Raw genomic sequence first — 6,866 nt, forward strand, 5'->3', positions numbered from 1 at the left:
ACAACTCTCCCGAGCTCTGGAGGTGCGCCCTGTCCAGCTCATGCCTGTCCGACCAGCTTCGGCTGGTGGAGTGGGCTGTAGCGGCTGGCAAGGCATATGGGGTCCTGGACTGAGGACTTCACTTCCTGAAGAGTCCCCGCAACGTTTCCCCTCAATAAAGATGTTTATCCTCCTCCTCTGTCTCACTTTTTGCGAAAGAAAGGAACACACCGCTGAGAACGAAACTTTAAATTTTATTTCCAGCGCATCTGTCCAAAGTTTGTTTACTCTGAATAGCAGTATGCTTTACGTAAGCACACTACTGCTCCACACGCACATGTATAGTACTGATGCACACCTACGCCTAACGCTCTACCTTCTCACAGGTGTGAAGGACTGTAAAACTTTTTGTGATGCACACATGCTCTTATCTCCGCAGGCTTTATTACCAACTTTACCTCTATTATTACAATCACTAGAGCACTTCTAACCTCAGAAGCAGACAATCTCGCTTAACGTAGCCATCACTTTCAATGTCGCGCGTTTCAATCTTGGTGCCAAAAAAACGTACGGGCCGGTTGCTCCTTCCTATAGGTCTACGAAAAGATTTGCTGTTACGCTGACACAAAACTGGCGTTCCAACCCGGTGCAGTTCTTCTCTCGTCTCTGGGTGAATGATGCTGAGCTTCAATTTGTTCGCAAATGGCCAGGCAAGAAAATCGTCCGCTACACCCTCGTGCAATTGAATGCGCAACAGAAGATACACACTGTCACCTTCTTTGATGAAGAGCATTCCCCAAGACATTAGGTAGCGAGTTAGAAATACTTCGTCGCTCATTGCCAAAGACCGACCACTTTTCAGTGCTTGCTCTTTCAGTGCTGCATATCCCTTCAGTGCCCAGTGATGTGTTGCTCGGTCACTCAGAACCCACATCAACACTGCGTGAATGGCGGTAATCAAGGATTCGGTTTTTTCGGTGTAAAGGGCATTTATCTTAGCTGCGTTCCTATCTAAGGCAGGTTCAAACTGTTGTGTCAAGACTTCCTTTAGGTTTGTAATGTGTTGGCCAAAATCAACTGGTTTGTCGCCCTGAGAGCCGCTGTCCAAAGGCAGCTGAGCCAGCTTAGCAAGCAGCTCGCCTACTCGCTCTTCAATCGTTTTTTCGTGCGCTGCCAAGGCTCGTTCAAACTGCTCTGCCAATGCTCCGAACTGTTGTGCCTGTGCTTCCTTCAAATAATTAATGTTGTGGCAAACTTCAACAAGTTTGTCATTGTGGGATGCACTCTCAAAGGACAGTTGCGCAAGCCTGGCATCTAGTTCGCGCACTCGCTGCTCTACCTGTCTTTCCAACGCTACAAATTGTGCATTTTCGTTGTTGTTAGCCACCTGTGGCGCTTCAGGCGCAGTGTGCAATACACGTGCTGTACATCGAGATTTTAGGTGCACACACATGTCGTGGCTCAGCACATCCGCTGAGCAGTTGGGGCAGCGGGAAACGTGGTGCTTGCAATCGTGGTGAGCGTGCTCGGCTATCTGCGACGCTGGAAGCACAACACCGCAGCCGTAAGCTTCGTTCCAGCAGTGAACCTACGTGGAGAGAAGACGCAAGCAGTGAGAAGACAAAAGAACTACAGGGTGCTACTTATTTTGAAGTCGGCTAAGGCCTGTACCCGACAGCAAGACGAATGCGAAGATTTTGGGGCTCGGCGCCAACACTCCCACGTTTTTTTCTGCATAGACTTCAATGCTAAAGTGGTGCTCATATTGCTTAGCACGATCCACTTACAATTGTTGCGCATGGACCGTACCTTGGCTTTGCAGGCTGTTTGTGACGAGGTATCGCGGTATAGAATTCGTGTGTTTATAGCGCTTCTTGGGTTAATATAGTGTTTTGAGCAGTCCGTCTGTTTCATCGTGTGCGTAGTTACCGTGTGAACCGGGACCCGTCTGGGCACTTGGGCATTCGTCACAGTAGGGGGATTAGTTCCGAGGGGCGGCCTTCGCCATGTCCGCGCATTCGCCACAGTGGGGGTGCCATTCCACCTTCCTCCTTGCCCTTCCGCGCGCGCAGGCGCAGTCGCGTCCCATTCAACCCGGTAACTACGTACAGGAAGGAACAGACGGACTGATAAAATTCCCCAATATTACCACGTGACAGGACAATCCCCGAGCCGCCATGGCCCACCAAGAAATGACGACGAGGAAGAAGCTCGGTGCGGGGCGCAGCCAGCCTCGACTCAGTTATGGCTGCATGTAAATAGTTCTTCGCTTCATGTAAATACAGCTTCATCACCCCATGGTTCGTGTTATCTGCCGCCAGGTTACATTTTGGTAGAGCTGCGGGTTCGTCATCCGCATCATAGCCCCAGCTTCGCTTCGCATCGGCCACCCGCCAAGGATACTGAAGCCGCGCAGGGCAGCCCCAGCCCAGCCGAGACCAGAACACGACGATGTCCCCACCCCGTGTCCACAGCCCGGAAGGCCCGGTTGAAGACCATCCGAGACGAGCAGTGCCCAGACAAGCCGAAGATGTGTTCCCCCGCCCTTTCGTCCGACGTGGCTTCAGGACCATTAGCGCTTCGTCTCGGCTGAAGCAATTGCTGTTTCTGGCCAGGCATCATCAACGCCAACTACTGAATTGCTGAACATGCACGGCAGGGTACTTGATAATTTGGGCATTTATTGCACCAAGGAAAGGCTGCATCCAGTTGGTCGTTTTTTTTTTATTTTCAGCAACACCATGAACACCCCAGCAGGCCAGATATATAGTAGTTTCAGGTGAAACATTGCCAGGTAAAAGCTGCATCTAAGTACCCAACACTCGCATGCAAATTGCTCATTCCTCTTAGGCTACTGATATCCTTATTTGTGGAGGCCATAAAGGTAAGCTAGTCAGATTGCTGGCTTTATGGCCTTCCATCACCTGTGAGCTCGAACGGGATTTTTTTTCGTGAAAGAGAAAACCAGGAACATCCTGTATGTACAAACTATCCACACACGTTAGGAATAGTTTCAAAATAAACCGCAGCGCTCCGTTCACACCAAAACCTGAATTTCGAGGAAAATACAAGACAAGCCAGTTGTATGTTTTTGCTAGAAATGAAAGTCAAGAAAAATAACCAAGTTCTACACGTCGCTTGCGTTATTGATCCTTTTCGATTTACATTCCTCCGCCCGTACTTTCATAGAATGTTTCCGACGAACAGCCACTCGTGATAAAATCCTGCGTAGACAGCGAAAGCATTGTGGCTGCTAACCCTGCACCCCTTGGTGGAACTGTAACGCAGCTAACAACTAGAAAAGTTCTGAACCGGAGAACTCAACTCCACCCTTCGATGCATGGTGCCCGATCAGGCTGATTGATGTAGAAACTCCGTGCATGGGCGGGCGGTTTTCTTGGGCTGTTGAGGAATAGGGTTTAGCGCTATGTGTAATGCCTTTTCTACTGAGTTACGGTTCTTACTTTTTAACAGACCTTTTACTACCGCTGGGGAATCGAGGAACGTTCGGTCCGTAGCATGCATCACATCAAAAGTGTCATTATTGTTTTCATAAGTACCATGGGTAATTGAGGGAAGAAACAGTAACGACGCGAAACATCGCGCTGAACTGCAGAATCTGATCTTTAATAAACATCATCTGGAGAGTAGCATCTGTGGAAAGCCTCGTATCTATAACGGCCAGGTAGTCAGGTCTAGCGCCGCATTCAGCTTAGTCTTTGTGCAGTACCATTGGCGGGGCCAGCAGCGTTCTTCTTGCGAGGGTGAGCAGCATTACTGAACAGCACGACTAAAACGTCATACAGCGGCCTTGCACTATACTGCTCTAAAATGTTTTAGGGGCTAACGGGGCGTCTCTAGCTGATGCTCTCAACGTTGACGCCGGCAGGTGGCCTGAGAGGGCCATCCTTTTGAGCGTTCCGAGCTTTCCAAAGCTGAAGCGGCAGAAGTTTCTGTAGAGAAGCCTCTAAAGAATTTTCCTGAATGACCTTATGTCTGGATATTAAGAACCTTAATTGAATGTAAAGGGCATTGTATAATCTGTGCAACTGATTCGTTCAAGGTTTTGCCTCTTACGCGGCGCCATGAGCCCGTCGGTTTGGCGTCCGCGTTTTGTGACATTTGTTTGCGTGGGGGTGCAGTAATTTACTTTTTGCTAAGCTTTGCATGGTATACCTGTTGCCCTAGTTTTCCATAGCCCGATCATCTTAGAGCAGTTACTACATCGATCACCCGTGCAAGTATTACATTTCTGGACCTCTTGTGCAGCTGCCAAGTTCGACAGCAAGCCCTGATCCATACACTGCCAGCGCATTCCGTTTTTGTATGTGAAGGTATCTACCTGTATTGGGCAAGCCCTCCTTGAGGAACAACAGAAACAACATGCGGGACACTAGGTTTGAGCGCATTTCTTCTTGAAGATGAGGCATAATTCAATTTGTTTTCTTTAGCCAGGCTTGTTGTGGGGGTGTGTTTTAAATTTCTTTTCTATCCACACGCGAACTTTCATTAGAAATCAAAGGGTTATGCTTTATAAAAAACTGAAAGAAGTTCACATTCATGGTGTGTCTTACAATAGACATCAGGTGGCCTGTCTCAGATGAACATCACAACCTTTTCAGAAGTGACGACCGCAACCAGCTCCAAAACAGAGGTACTGTGCAGTACACCATGCAAGTGGGGGAAGTAATGAGAACGGATACTCGGAAGGCGTTTTGTGGTTAAATAAGACGTCAAATGATGCGGCTGCTCCTCAAACCAGCTTCTGGCTGTTTTGGTTTCTCCATGAAACGTCCGCTGGCTCTAGTGGCCAGTGTATGGTGGTGGACACACTACAAATCCTTCTAGAGCACTCGCTCCACTCACACTTTGGTGGTTATGTATAATGGCTATGTATACGATCAGGCATAATTGCAGACTGTACTCTAAAGAGTGAAAGGCCGTGTCACTGGAATGGCCAGTGCATCCGAAATCATTCGAATCTGGCCGCTAAAAGTTAACGTGTGTATTAAAAACAGTGCGCTCTATTGTAGAGATAACAGGTTTATGACAGTAAACGCGAGAGCGCGTGGCTCACAGCGCATAAACAGCGCTCTTGTGAGAGAAAGCCACGCTCTCGTAGTTTGTGCAGTTAGCAGACGCACCTTTTGAAAGTGCCTTTCGGACGGTTATCTGCTGCAGTTGTTCAGTCCGTGCATCTGGAGATATGATGGCGTGGGGTTAAGAACATTTATCTATTATTCTGGCAGCGAGAAACGAACATTTCAATATGTTCACAGTGTTTTGCCGCTTGACAAAAATCCTCGCATGTGCACGCGCCTTTGCGAAAAGGGAGAATAAATTTTATTTGGAGTGGCCTATATCCGGGCTGTCGAAAATGGGTTCTGGTTGGCCAGGAGTGCATCAGACGGTTACTGTGCAGGAGTCAGGGCCCATCGTTTCCAGGTATCAGAAGCAGGCAACACCACAATCAACCGTTGTTAGGGAGTGTATTCGCTAAAAGTATGAACTAGAAAAGCGTCATCTTATTGCCAGATCCCTTTGCTTGCAGTGAGCAGCGCGCTCTTCCGTGTTTACTATCACAAAGTCTTAGATTGTACATATTTATTTGTACCCCCTTTCAAGCCCTCCAGCCTTAAATTCACTCGCAAATCTCCTGTCCTTTAGTTGCAGCAGCAGATTTTCGTGCAAATGCCAACCGCTAGGAAGAAAAAGAAGACTTACAGAGCAGATATCTACTTGTCGGTAAGACGTAACGCAAACCTAAAACTGTGATAAAATTCAGTTACCAAAATTTCGATATTCAGAACCTTCCGCGGAAAATCAACATTATTCCCCGTCTTCTCATTTTCTTTATTTCCGACACCACGAGAACGATGTTTGAGTGAAGGCTTCCATCATTCCCCAAAATTTTCGAAATTACCGTATGCCCGCCGGATGCTCCCCCTAAACACATCTAAAGGCCGAACCAGTACAGTAAATATAAACAGAAGAAATGACCGTGTTGCGGGACACACAAGATTGTCAATACATTCCGCATTACCGCCCCCAAATAAAGACACAGCCGCGAATTGAAAACAGGTTGCCAGTGAGTAATCTAAGCAGGACTATAAGTCGCAGATCTGCCGATCGAGCCTCACCTTTCGCCTCAGTAGCTCCTCAGCCGGGTACTCCTTGCTGCTCACGTCCCCACTGGCATAAGCAACCCCGTCCAGTGGACAGACACAATCCAAAGTGGTAGCGCAGCTCTCGTAGCACGGTTCGCAAAAGGTGTGGCCACACAAAAGACTATAAGTCATTCTCGGAACGTTGCCACACGCACTGCAGATCCTGGACGCTGGAATGGGATCCACGAACTTCAGGGATCTCCTCTCAAGTACTTCAGAATACCCAACCAGTGTGAACTGCTGTCTGCCGTGGGCCATGTTCAAAGGTGTACGGCGACGGAGAGCGTATGCGGTGACTGAAGTCGGAACGGAAATGTGCGTCGTAAAGGACGACAATCAGTCGCATTTCGAAGCCTGCGGATGACGTGATTTGTGTGCCTACCGAGATAAGCGCGTCGATATGCTCTCATTGCTGCACCAGTCACGTCCAATTACTGCTAGATAGGATCAGAGTCATTCGATGCTTTTGAAGGACTCTGATAGGATGCAGGCGTGTGAATCATGGATGAATAACCGCATACTGTACGCCGCTTTGCTCGCACTGAGGACCCGATATATTGAAAGATAATGTCACTGAGGCAATGCGCAAATGATAGGCATGTTTAACGCATGTTTTCCGACCAATAATCTGCGCCATGTTTGATGTCATTATAATTGAGGGCGCCATTTCTTTTCTGAAAGTTCTCTCCTTCACTACGGCAAGTTTATTAAACTTCTGGG

At 48.2% G+C, this 6,866-nt stretch overlaps 1 long non-coding RNA gene across 1 annotated transcript; it reads right to left on the reverse strand.

Moving 5' to 3' along the window:
* Positions 1–213: 213 nt before the first annotated feature.
* Positions 214–6,607, reverse strand: LOC144137956 (uncharacterized). The gene is made up of 2 exons (XR_013315771.1): positions 6,120–6,607; positions 214–1,567 (listed from the first exon to the last, which is right to left on the reverse strand). It is a non-coding gene; the product is annotated as an uncharacterized LOC144137956 (long non-coding RNA).
* Positions 6,608–6,866: the final 259 nt, after the last annotated feature.

This window comes from Haemaphysalis longicornis, unplaced genomic scaffold, assembly GCF_048455015.1.
Source record: "Haemaphysalis longicornis isolate Haplotype H1 unplaced genomic scaffold, Haemaphysalis longicornis Haplotype H1 scaffold_5, whole genome shotgun sequence".
NCBI lineage: Eukaryota > Metazoa > Arthropoda > Arachnida > Ixodida > Ixodidae > Haemaphysalis > Haemaphysalis longicornis.